This window comes from Eptatretus burgeri, chromosome 14 (genome assembly GCF_056783735.1).
Source record: "Eptatretus burgeri isolate ZD-2024b chromosome 14, Ebu_testis_v1, whole genome shotgun sequence".
Taxonomy (NCBI): Eukaryota; Metazoa; Chordata; class Myxini; order Myxiniformes; family Myxinidae; genus Eptatretus; species Eptatretus burgeri.
This window is the reverse complement of record NC_140974.1, coordinates 39,311,442-39,325,326: the sequence shown is the minus strand read 5'-3', so window position 1 is coordinate 39,325,326 and position 13,885 is coordinate 39,311,442. Positions and strand designations below refer to the sequence as shown.

The 13,885-nt window shown below is 46.8% G+C and overlaps 1 protein-coding gene across 1 annotated transcript in view; it reads left to right on the top strand.

Annotated features, from left to right (window-relative positions):
• ECT2 (epithelial cell transforming 2) overlaps nt 1-13,885 on the top strand; it is a 113,592-nt gene that overhangs the window by 1,399 nt on the left and 98,308 nt on the right. The gene's annotated exons all lie outside the window — the stretch shown is intronic.

The following is a 13,885-nucleotide window of genomic DNA, read 5'->3' as shown; positions in this document are numbered from 1 at the left end:
GTGATGGTGTTGGTATAGTGTGATGGTGTTGGTGATGGTGTTGGTATAGGGTGATGGTGCTGGTGATGGTGATGGTATAGTGTGATGGTGATGGTGTTGGTATAGTGTGATGGTGTTGGTGTTGGTATAGTGTGATGGTGTTGGTGTTGGTATAGTGTGATGGTGGTGGTGTTGGTATAGTGTGATGGTGGAGGTGTTGGGATAGTGTGTTGGTGTTGATATAGTCTGATGGTATAGTGTGATGGTGATAGTGTGATGGTGGTGTTGGTGATGGTGTTGGTATAGTGTGATGGTGTTGGTGATGGTGTTGGGATAGTGTGATGGTGTTGGTATAGTGTGTTGGTATAGTGTGTTGGTGTTGGTATAGTGTGTTGGTGTTGGTATAGTGTGTTGGTGTTGGTATAGTGTGGTGGTGGTGTTGGTATAGTGTGATGGTGTTGATGTTGGTATAGTGTGATGGTGGTGGTGTTGGTATAGTGTGATGGTGGTGGTGTTGGTATAGTGTGTTGGTGTTGGTATAGTGTGTTGGTGTTGGTATAGTTTGATTGTGGTGTTGGTATAGTGTGATGGTGGTGGTGTTGGTATAGTGTGATGGTGGTGGTGTTGGTATAGTGTGATGGTGTTGGTGTGTGTATGGTGTTGGTATAGTGTGGTGGTGGTGTTGGTATAGTGTGATGGTGTTGGTGTTGGTATAGTGTGATGGTGTTGGTGTTGGTGTTGGTATAGTGTGAAGGTGGTGGTGTTGGTATAGTGTGATGGTGGTGGTGTTGGTATAGTGTGATGGTGGTGGTGTTGGTATAGTGTGATGGTGGTGGTGTTGGTATAGTGTGATGGTGGTGGTGTTGGTATAGTGTGATGGTGGTGGTGTTGGTATAGTGTGATGGTGGTGGTGTTGGTATAGTGTGATGGTGGTGGTGTTGGTATAGTGTGATGGTGGTGGTGTTGGTATAGTGTGATGTTGTTGGTGTTGGTATAGTGTGATGGTGGTGGTGTTGGTATAGTGTGATGGTGGTGGTGTTGGTATAGTGTGATGGTGGTGGTGGTGTTGGTATAGTGTGATGGTGTTGGTATAGTGTGATGTTGTTGGTGTTGGTATAGTGTGATGTTGTTGGTGTTGGTATAGTGTGTTGGTGGTGGTGGTGTTGGTATATGGTGGTGGGGTTGGTGTTGGTGTTGGTATAGTGTGATGGTGTTGGTGTTGGTATAGTGTGATGGTGTTGGTGTTGGTATAGTGTGATGGTGGTGGTGTTGGTGATGGTGTTGGTATTGGTATAGTGTGGTGGTGTTGGTATAGTGTGATGGTGGTGGTGTTGGTATAGTGTGATGGTGGTGGTGTTGGTATAGTGTGATGGTGATGGTGTTGGTATAGTGTGATGGTGATGGTGTTGGTATAGTGTGATGGTGTTGGTGTTGGTATAGTGTGATGGTGGTGGTGTTGGTATAGTGTGATGTTGGTGCTGGTATAGTGTGATGGTGTTGGTGTTGGTATAGTGTGATGGTGTTGGTATAGTGTGGTGTTGTTGGTATAGTGTGATGGTGGTGGTGTTGGTATAGTGTGATGGTGGTGGTGTTGGTTTAGTGTGATGGTGGTGGTGCTGGTATAGTGTGATGGTGTTGGTGTTGGTATAGTGTGATGGTGTTGGTGTTGGTATAGTGTGATGGTGTTGGTGTTGGTATAGTGTGATGATGGTGGTGTTGGTATAGTGTGATGGTGTTGGTGTTGGTATAGTGTGATGATTGTGGTGTTGGTATAGTGTGATGGTGGTGGTGTTGGTGATGGTGTTGGTATAGTGTGATGGTGTTGGTATAGTGTGATGGTGTTGGTATAGTGTGATGGTGTTGGTATAGTGTGATGGTGGTGGTGTTGGTGATGGTGTTGGTATAGTGTGATGGTGTTGGTATAGTGTGATGGTGTTGGTATAGTGTGATGGTGTTGGTATAGTGTGATGGTGTTGGTATAGTGTGATGGTGTTGGTATAGTGTGATGGTGTTGGTATAGTGTGATGGTGTTGGTATAGTGTGATGGTGTTGGTATTGGTATAGTGTGATGGTGGTGGTGTTGGTGATGGTGTTGGTATAGTGTGATGGTGTTGGTATTGGTATAGTGTGATGGTGGTGGTGTTGGTATAGTGTGATGGTGGTGGTGTTGGTATAGTGTGATGGTGGTGGTGTTGGTATAGTGTGATGGTGGTGGTGTTGGTATAGTGTGATGGTGGTGGTGTTGGTATACAGTGATGGTGGTGGTGTTGGTGATGGTGTTGGTATAGTGTGATGGTGTTGGTGTTGGTATAGTGTGATTGTGTTGGTGTTGGTATAGTGTGATGGTGTTGGTGTTGCTATAGTGTGATGGTGGTTGTGTTGGTATACAGTGATGGTGGTGGTGTTGGTGATGGTGGTGTTGGAATAGTGTGATGGTGGTGGTGTTGATGGTGGTGTTGGTGTTCGTATCGTGTGATGGTGATGTCTGTCTGTGTGGTGTTGGTGTTGTTGTTGTTGGTGTTGGTATGGTGTAAGGATGGTGTTGGTATCGTGTGATAGTGGTGGTCTTGATGTAGTGTGTGGTGGTGTCGTTTGATTGTGTGGTGTGATGTTGATGGTTGGTTATTTGTTTTATTTATTCGTATGTAGTGTGTGACTGCTTGGCTGCATCATTTCTTGGGGTTGTGGCTTTTCTGTTGATGCAGTGCCCCCTGTTACCAGTAAGTTGGTCCTTGTTTTGCCAACCTTTGAAGGATGACAGGCTGAGTCAACCCACCTGGTGTTAATTCAACGAGTTACCATGGCTTAAACTCAAGACCTTATAGATCTTAAGCCTTAACCTTAACCATTAAGCCAACACCAGGCTTCTCTGATTGTGATAGTGTGATGGTGATTGTCGATGGTGGTGGTGGTCGTTGTCATGTCGTGTGATAGTGGTTGTATAATGTGTGTTTATTTAGGAATTGACACCTGTAGGATTGACAAGTGAAGTGATTAGATCTTCAAGCAGTTGCCATACTGGGTTTGTTGACAAGTGTAGAATTGCTCCTTGTTCGTGATTGATTCCTGTGCCTGTTTGTATCTATAACACACCATCTTGCACTATTGTGTGGATTATTGTATGACAGTGGACTCGCACAGCGGAATATATTTCTAATCATGATGAGTGCAAAACTTAAGGGTGATTTATATCGATGTATCGAAAAAGTAATTTTGATTCCCAAATTCCTTTACCTCTGCAAATCGTACATAAATGCAATTATCTTTTTCCTATCCCTTGATTTTTCTCGATACGTCTCCCAACCTCGTATTGCTCCCCATTACCCTTACCCTCTCTTTCTTATTCCTCTTCTTAACCCCACCCAATCCTTTCCCTCTTTAAAAAAAATTATTTCCCTCCCAACTTCCTTTTCTTTCTCTTGTGCTATGAAAATTCTCCTTCAAAGTTCCAGAGGCATTGTGAAACTTTGGCTTGTTAGCCTTTGCCGAAGACTCTGTGCACAGGTGCCATGCGAACACCTGTGCATGTGAATTTGTTTGAGAAGCTTCAACCTGCACAGAAATCACACTCGGAGATAGCAAGCAGTGCAGCAGATAGGACACGAAACATCCATCCAAGGGATGGTACACTTTGTGATGCAATGCCCTGCTTGTGAAACACTGATCTGACAGTTTATAGTTTGGTCAGGAATCCAACCCAAAATAGACAGTTCAAAGGTAAATGCCAAGCTGTCTTGTGTCTACGTTGTACACGTTTATCTGTGTGCAATGTAGACTAAAGTACATCCCAAGGTGATTGTCGTTATTGTGGCATTCAATGGAATTCCTTTTATGAAGTGCATTGTTGTGTAAGATTGTGTCCTTATGTTTTGAGAATAATTTTAGCTCTCTTTTTTTTTTTTTGAATGCCAAAAGATCAATTTTATGTTATTACATTTACAGCCTTGAAGTCGACCCATGAAGTGGATGGTTAGAAGCATTGATAGTTGTGTGACAGACCAATGATGTGGTGGTTGTGCCTCTGCTGCCTATGCCCTGGCAAGGGCATTGATAGGTATTGTTATCCCCACACTTTTGAAAAAAAATCAGGGGAGAGATTGTGATTTGCTCTGTCTGTCTGTCACGCTATCACCTCCTAAACGGTTGTGCAGAAATTCACCAAACTTGGTAGTTATGATCACCACATGGCAAGAAGATGTGAGAGCAGTATCAGATTTAGCCCTGCTCCTCTGGGGCAATGTGGTCGAGTCAAAATGTCAAATAGCAAACAATGCCTTTACGGTCACATTTTAAAACTTTTTTGTTTTTAAATGAAACTTTGTGTTTGCAATTAACACTGTGGGACTCATTAAATATGTAACGTTTTTTGGGGGGATTTGACCCACAGTTCATGCCCCAGGTGGTGGGGACTTGGGTTCACAGGGGTTAAAACAGAAGAATTTATTTCAGACTCAAAATTTTACATTGGGTTATTCTTGTGGGAAGCATTTGGATTTGCAATGGCATGCCATTAGTTTTGCTTCACTTGAGTTGTACTGTACTTTTGCTAGGAGATTTACATGAACAACAGTGGTGTGTGTGTGTGTGTGTGTGTGTGTGTGTGTGTGTGTGTGTGTGTGTGTGTGTGTGTGTGTGTGTGTGTGTGTGTGTGTGTGTGTGTGTGTGTATATATGTAATAATGGACATGAAGCATAAAATTTGAAAATGTATTTTTCAAAAGGATTTCTGTTGGACGGTGTTTAGTTAGAATTTTCATAATTTGTGATATTTACTCCGTGGATGATGTCACGTGATTTGGCGGCCATCTTGAAAGAACTGCCTCAACGTCTTCCAACGGTAAGTCATTCTGTCTGTTATCATTTTGTCGAAAATGTTACGTCCGTTACAGTGGACTTTTCAAAATATTTAACAAACAACAGACAGATCGTATCGTTGGAATATAGAAAGTATGCTACTAATGCTTAGTTTGCTTACCGTGAATGAAAGGTATACTACAAATTCGTTATTTCGCAGGATTTAAGAATTGTGCTATGGCCAGTTTTAGTTGTGTCCATTTCGATGTTACGTCCGTTACGCCTCTTAAATGTTGATTTTTGCTTTAGTAGTAGACTACACAGTGGGGTTTGTGCCAATATCAGAAAGCCAAAGAGACTAATTACGATATGTAATAAAGAAACTCTCTGTAATATGGCCAACCTTTTCAAAATTTCAACATTAGTGATGCAATTTTTGTCTCAATGTTACGGCCGTTAAGGCCCAGTCACACCTTGACGTTTTAGCCAGCTTATGCCGATTTTTGGAAAATTTGTGTAAAACGCTGGTACACGTCGAAAACGTTATGGGTACGTTTTGTATATGTTAAGACCACGCTGAAAAATGCCAGCGTATGACTCACACGTTCTGCTATGCTGGCCATAAGTTGTAGGCACGTTACGCGATCGTTGACACACGTTACTTGTAAGTTACTCATAAGTCGAAACGCGTCGAGGTAATGTTTAGCGTACCCGAAACTTATTTCTAACCTATGAGTAATGTTTTGTAAGCACGCTACAGGAACGTTGTTCACACTTTGCAACACGTTACTTGAAAGTACTACTACTACTACTACTACTACTACTACTACTACCAACATCGACATCACTAAATTCTCTCGAACTACTACTACCACCACTACTACTACGACGACTACTACTACTACTACCATCGACATCACTAAATTCTCTCCTACTACTACTACTAATAACTTGGACATCACTAAATTCTCTCGAACTACTACTACTGCCACTACTACTACTACTACTACTACTACTACTACTACTAACATCGACATCACTAAATTCTCTCAAACTATGACTACTACTACGAACTAACTAGTAGTAGTCTACTACGAACCTGACTAAATATGTCAGGTCAGGTTCGATCTGTGACCTGCTACAGGTACCATGTAAACCTGTACTAACCTGTTCCATGGTCGGGTTGTCGGCGACTAAACCGTCTCCCCCACCAGGTTTTCTGGTGAGGAGGGTGTTTGGATATGGACACCCAGCAGGATTAAAAACAAAACCTGTCAAAGGGCGGAGGAGCTCCTTGTGAGCCAACGGCCATCCATATCTAGTGCCCAACTGTGTCTGCGGACGTCCTCCTGCAGTTGGGTTACTTCTTATTAGGAGGTTGGTGGCAGGATTTGCACTCCAGCCACCGTAAAACGCTTCATTCCGCAAAACGCAAAAACGCAAAAAAATCTGAAAACCCACTCCGTGGGAGTAGGTCCTGTGCAGCCGCAGGGCAGCTCACCGGATGATGGGATTGGGGCAAAGCCTTTCGGGACCCCCAATCTTTGATAGGAGGGAAACCACGGGGTAACATCCCTGGGTCAGATTGCGGGAGAGTGTGTAGGAGTGGTGCTGAGGTGTCGTCCACCAGACGGCGGTCTCCTTGGGTTAACCTGAGGCGGTCCCTTCGGTGGGTGCCTGGAATGTCCTATCCCTAAGAGAGGATGATCACCTGTCTCTGTTATCATCTGAGCTCAAGCGTTTGGACATCGGGATTGCAGCTCTCTCTGAGGTTCGGAGACCGGATTGCGGCGAGATAATGGTGGGTGGTTACACCTACTATTGGTCTGGTCGCTCTGATGGTTACCATACCCAAGGAGTTGCTGTAGCTGTGTCCAATAAGCTGACCCCAATGATAATTGAGGTAACACCGGTCAACGAGCGTATTATGAGATTAAGGATTCGTCACTCCTTAGGTGTCATTTCCCTGGTCTCTATTTATGCTCCGACTGAGGCGAGTGATCTTACCGTGAAGGACACATTCTACGCCACACTCGAGTCTGTGGTTGATCAGTGCCCCAGACGAGATACACTTCTAGTCTTGGGGGATTTCAATGCATCGACTGGAACTGATAGGGATGGTTATGAGGTGTGTGTTGGTCCCCATGGGTCAGGAACTATGAACCAGAATAGCACTAAGTTCCTTGACTTTGCAAGAAGTCATGGACTTAGGGTGGCTGGTTCATGGTTTCAGCGCCCGCAAGCTCATCGCTGGACTTGGTATTCCAACGCTGGCGGTGTGGCAAAGGAGATTGACCATGTCCTCATTGACGGTCGTTGGAGGATGATCCAGAACTGCAGGGTCTACCGGAGTGCTCAGTTCCTCAATACTGACCACAGGCTTGTTGTAGCAACTCTAAAGCTGCACCTTAAATCCTGGAGAATGGTACCATCCCAGCCTAGGCTGGATGTTGCCAAGCTCAGGGATGAGAGAGTAGCTGAGGAGTTTGCGAACAGGCTGAGTGGACACTTGGGGGGTCTGGGTGCTTTGGGAGTTGTGGAGCACCTTCAAGACCACCGTCCTTGATGTTGCCGGTGGATGCCTTGGGGTTCGCCGCAGGGCAAAGAAGAATCTTTGTCTCACAAGGGACACTGGATACCGTTGACCAGAGTCGCAGGGGCCAGGCTGAATGGCAGAGCTGAGCTGTTCAGGGAGCTGAGGCGTAAAACTGTACGTGCACTGAGGGTGGACAAGGAGGCCTATGTGCGAGGAATCTGTGAGGGGGTAGAGCATCACCTGTGGACAGGTGATTCTCGTCCCGCTTACAGGGGAATTCGTGCATTACGTTCATCCAAGCCCATCCCTCGGAGCACTGCAGTTCGAGCAGAGAGTGGTAGGCTCTTGACAGAGGAGTCTGAAGTGAAGGCCCGCTGGGCCGGTTACTTTGAGCGGTTGTACCAGGCTGATCCCCCAGCTGTCGAGTTGGACGTCAAGGGTGTTACAATCCCTGTTGCTGACCCTCGAATCAACTGTGGTCCACCATCGCTTGTGGAAACATGGGCTGCGGTGAACCAGTTGAAACGGGGCAAAGCTCCAGGGATCTGTGGCATCCATGCCGAACTTCTCAAGGCTGGTGGAAATGCTGCACTCGCGTCGTTGCATGCAGTTTTGTGCTCTGCCTGGAACACAGGCATCATCCCAACTGACTGGAAGAGGGGCCTTGTTGTCCCTCTCTGGAAAGGGAAGGGTGATCGCCAAGACTGCAACAACTACCGAGGGGTGACGCTGCTCTCAGTGCCGGGCAAGGTCTTTGCTCGGATAATTCTTGATAGGGTTCGCCACCATCTGCTTGAGCACCAGCGTCCAGAGCAGTCAGGCTTTACACCAAAGAGGTCAACGATTGACCGTATCCTTGCACTTCGTGTCCTCACCGAACGCAGACGAGAGTTTCGGCAGGGGCTGCTTGCAGCCTATGTTGATCTCTGTAAAGCGTTCGATTCAGTGAATCGGGATGTCCTCTGGAGGATTCTTGGTCTTCGTGGGGTGCCACCAAAACTGATCGATCTGATGTCTGAACTCTACTCTGGTACTGAGAGTGCTGTGAAGTGTGGTGGTACCATCTCTGACTTATTTCCAGTTGTTACTGGAGTTCGTCAGGGGTGTGTACTTGCCCCCACACTTTTCAGCACTTGTATGGACTGGATTTTTGGGAGGATGTCGGAGAGATCAAGTTGCGGTGCATCGTTTGGCAATGTCAAGATCTCGGACCTTGATTTTGCAGATGATGCAGTCATCTTTGCGGAGACTTCAGACATCCTCTTGGGGGCCCTCGAGGTGCTGAATGAGGAGTCGGAGGCGTTGGGATTACGGATTTCTTGGGTCAAAACAAAGATCCAGGCTTTCGGTGACATCTTGGATGCTGCTGTCCTGTCTGTGTCAGTTTGTGGTGAGGATGTTGAGGTCGTGGATAGATTCACTTACCTTGGCAGTGATATTCATGTCTCCGCAGGTTGTGAGCCGGAGGTCAATAGACGTCTGGGTCGGGCCTGGGGAGTCATGGATTCACTGGATCATGGGGTGTGGCGCTGCCGGTACCTGTGCGGGAGGACGAAAGTCCGAGTCTTCAGGTCCTTGGTACTTCCAGTCTTGCTCTATGGGTGCGAGACTTGGACTTTGACCAAGGATCTGAGACGGAGACTTAATTCCTTTGGTACCAGGTCTCTTCGGGAGAATCCTGGCTATCGCTGGTCGGATTTTGTGTCCAACGAGCGGTTGCTGAGAGAGACTCGGATGAGATTTGTTACCTGCATAGTCCGTGAGCGTCAGCTGCGGCTGTATGGACATGTGGCTCGTTTTCCTGACGCTGATCCTGCTCACCAGATTCTCTCAGCGAGGGAGTCTCATGAGTGGAGGAGGCCAGTGGGCCGACCACGTGCCTCATGGTTGCAGCAGGTTGACCATCATCTCAAGGAGATGGGGATGGGCCTGGCATCTGCCTGGGGGATGGCCAGACGGAGGCCCCTGGAGTACCGGCGGAAAGTGGACGCAGCGACGCGCTGTTCTGGCACATGCTCCCATACCTGACCCTACTACGAACATCGACATCACTAAATTCTCTCGAACTACTACTACTGTTACTAGTACGACTACTACTACTACGAACATCGACATCACTAAATTCTCTCGAACTACTACTACTGCTACTACTACTACTAATAACATCGGCATCACTAAATTCTCTCGAACTACTACGACTACTGCTACTGCCACTGCTAGTGACATTGACATCTACTCAACATGGAGTCTGGAACACTGACGGGTTCCTCTTGTGAAGCCCATTTGTATATAACAATTCCCCTAAACGCTGCCAATATGCCATTATATGGTAGCTGTAAGTTAGAAACACGTTCAGTAAGTTCTGTGATCGTCCGGAAGACGTCAATCAAATTCGTCTACATACGCCAATGTGCGTTTGAGATTCGTTAAACATAGGTTCAAAGCACGCTACTCGTAGGTTCAAAGCACGCTACTAATAGGTTCAAAGCACATTACTCGTAGGTTAAAAATTAAGTTTCGGGTATGCTAAACATTACCTCGACGTGTTTCGACTTATGAGTAACTTACAAGTAACGTGTGGCCGACGTGTGTAAATGATTGCGAAGCGTTCCGAGAACTTATACCAGCGTATGTGGAACTTGTGAGCCATACGTCGAGTACGTCGTAAAATTTTCAGCATGCTTGAAATTTCACGACGTACTTGACGTACGACGTAATATGCCAGCGTACTTCATTGTTTTTCATCGTGCTGCTAACGTATACACAACTTACCTATGCCTTATTTGACGTGTCCCAGCGTTTTAGACACATTTTTCATAGGTCGGCATACGCTGGCTAAATCATCAAGGTGTGACTGCGATGTTGACACTTCCGATTTTCAGGCGGTTATGATTTAAATCGGCGAGCGGCAGGTTTTTAACAGAGAACGCCACGAGTTCGTCGGCGATACGTGCAGCGCACTATGACTAAGTTAAACTATCGTTGGGCATAGGTTGTGAACGCTGACAACAGGCTAAGCATTCATTGGTATAAGTTATCTTTAACACAGCGAAACGTTCAGTGCCCGTTACTAATACGTTATGAATACGACCAAAACTTAAAAAAAAAACCGCAAAACTTCAGCGTACGCCAACGTTTTACGTGCATTTTTATACGTTGCCATTCCTGGCTAAAACGTCAACGTGTGACTGGGCCTTTACACTGGAATTACATATATATATATATATATATATATATATATATATATATATATATATATATATATATATATATATATATATATATATATATATATATATATATATATATATATATATATATATATATATATATATATATATATATATATATATATATATACATACATGACCGGGCGTAGTGGCATGCGCCTGTAATCCGGCTACTCGGAGGCTTGGGTTGGAGGTTCGCTTGAGGACGGGAGCTCTGTGCTAGGCCGTGCTATGAGAGGGTGTAGGGCAGCCTGGAATCATGGCGAAACCCAATCCTTATCACTGTGTTGTAAGAGGCGACCAGGGTTGCGTAAGGAAGGGCATCTGGCATAAAACCTGTGCCAAATCATCATGCGGATCATAACGGATGATCCGCTGTGGCAACCCCTTACGGGAGCAGACGAAAGAAGAAGGTATATATATATATATATATATATATATATATATATATATATATATATATATATATATATATATATATATATATATATATATATATATATATATATATATATATATATATATATGTATATATTGTTACGGCTGTGGAAATTCGCAGACCACCATAAAGGACCTTAGATCAGTTATGACGATAAGTATCTGTCTAGTTAGATTTCCCCACCGTTGTTTAGAGGGAATTTCCGTGTTCACCGGGCTGCGATCCTTTGAGTTAGCCGTTTTTCTTTTCTCTATCATTATTTTGGACCAATCATCCCCCAACAACCAAATCGCCACCACCATCATTCCCAAACAACTACAACTCAAACACCACCACCTACGCCTCTTTACCTCCACAACTTCACCCCGCAAACATCGCTGCACCGCCATTCTCAAACGACGCCCGCCAGCAACCAAATCGCCACCACCAACACCCTTCCCAAACCACCGCAGCAAGCTCCCACCACCTCCGCCTTTCTACCACACGTCGTGCCATGGGTTGTGAATGAGTTCCTTTCGCCTCGAAAAGCGGATCAGGAATGATTCACGCCCCCTTTTCTTCCATCCAATGGCTGAGCATCGGGTGGTGTGGCCCCGCCTCCGAACCCGCTGTGATCCAGAAATTTGCAAATACGCTCCCCCCTCGGCCGATATAAGCGCGAACACAATGCAGCTCGCGGCAGAAAAGTGGGAGCAGTGGAGTGGCAGCAGCAGTCGGCAATCAAGTGTGTCGGTCGCAACAGAAAAGTGGGAGCAGTGGAGTGGCAGCAGCAGTCGGCAATCAAGTGTGTCGGTCGCAACAGAAAAGTGGGAGCAGTGGAGTGGCAGCAGCAGTGTCGGCAGTCAAGTGTGTCGGTCGCAGCAGAAAAGTGGGAGCAGTGGAGTGGCAGCAGCAGTGTCGGCAGTCAAGTGTGTCGGTCGCGGCAGAAAAGTCTGGAGTCGGTGGAGTGGCAGTCAAGTCGAGTGCAGTGTCGACGGGGCAGTCAAGTCGAGTGCAGTGTCGACGGGGCAGTCAAGTCGAGTGCAGTGTCGACGGGGCAGTCAAGTCGAGTGCAGTGTCGACGGGGCAGTCAAGTCGAGTGCAGTGTCGACGGGGCAGTCAAGTCGAGTGCAGTGTCGACGGGGCAGTCAAGTCGAGTGCAGTGTCGACGGGGCAGTCAGAGTCGAGTGCAGTGTCGACGGGGCAGTCAGAGTCGAGTGCAGTGTCGACGGGGCAGTCAGAGTCGAGTGCAGTGTCGACGGGGCAGTCAGAGTCGAGTGCAGTGTCGACGGGGCAGTCAAGTCGAGTGCAGTGTCGACGGGGCAGTCAAGTCGAGTGCAGTGTCGACGGGGCAGTCAAGTCGAGTGCAGTGTCGACGGGGCAGTCAAGTCGAGTGCAGTGTCGACGGGGCAGTCAAGTCGAGTGCAGTGTCGACGGGGCAGTCAAGTCGAGTGCAGTGTCGACGGGGCAGTCAAGTCTGGAGACTGAGCTCGAAGCCGATTGGAAAGGCAGACGAGGAGTGCTGGAGAGAGCTCACCGACCACGCCAGGGGCACGAAGCCAGGCGCAGCTACGCTGACACCGCGGATTGCCCGCCATCGCGCCACGAGGGCGCGGGTCAGATCCTTCGGTCTCGTGGACCTGGCCGCTCATCCAGGTTCCACGCGCATTAGGCCCAGGGGCCCAGTCTGACTCCCTTGTCTATGAGGGGGTCTTTTCTTGCTTTTTCTTTGGATGCGTGTTGTGGCGCTGAGTCCCGTAAGTACATCCGTATAAGTGACTGTACATAATTGCTTATAGATGGTTGTAGCACCTTTTGCTTGCTTTTATTCTGTATCCGTGCATGTTGGTGTTTTGCATTCCTGACTGCATATGTGCTTGTGCAATAAATGTGCTTGTCAAACTGTTCCCCATTTCGTTGCGTCCTTTCCCTTGTTTGAAAGTTCCATCTTGCATCACGGAAGGAATTGGTAGAAGGGTGTAAGCACCCGGTAAATAATCACGTCCGTCGGGGCCGGCGATAACACCGCTCGGTTATCACTGAAGCACGGAACTGACCGCTTAAGCGGTTCGTGTCCTCGGCCGGCCAGCGGCGAGGTACGATTGCCCGGTTAACTACCCGCGCAGGTACTTAGGTAGGTCGAGTTTGGCGAACAACCCTATCCTGCGCGGGTTGCCGATTGCCACGATTGTGGTGTGGTCGAAAGACCCACCCGTGACTCGCTCCTGGCGGTGGGGAATTTGAAGGAGGTCGGTTTGGGTTGGATTAACGGGGGGAAAAGATCGAGGATTTGGATGGGCGACAATAAGAGGTGGTGGTGAACAGATGTTTTGAAGGCCTGGATGGAAGGATGGGATTGAACAGTGTCACAGCTTCCTGCACAGTGGTCCTTAAAAGAAGTTTCCTTGTTTCAGGACTCGTTGAAGATTTTGCCAGTTTTCCTCTTCTTTTTTAGGTCATCTCTACCGAGATGACCCAATAAAGCCTGACCAAATGTCCGTCCGTACGTCCGTCAACAATTTTTCTTTCCGATCTTGATGAAACTTAGTATGTGGGTAGAGGTCGATGAGTGTTGCACAACGATATAACTTTTGTCTGAGTTCAAGGTCAGGGTCAAGGTCACGAGTTCACGTGAGTTTTCAAAATCGCCATTTTCCAAACCTATCTCGTCTGCCATTCTACAAGATATTCGGCAACTGTTTATTGATTATGATAGTAAAAAATATTATCTTGTTTCTAACTGGACAGATTTTTGAATTTCCGTCCCGTTTGGCCGCCACGTAACCTGGAAGATGGTCAAAAACACCTCCTGGTACAAAGAAAACTTTTTACTTCCGATCTTGATGAAATTTGGTACGTGGGTAGAGGTCGATGAGTGATACTCAATGACAAATTTTCTTCCCGGATTCGAGGTCAGGGTCAAGGTCAC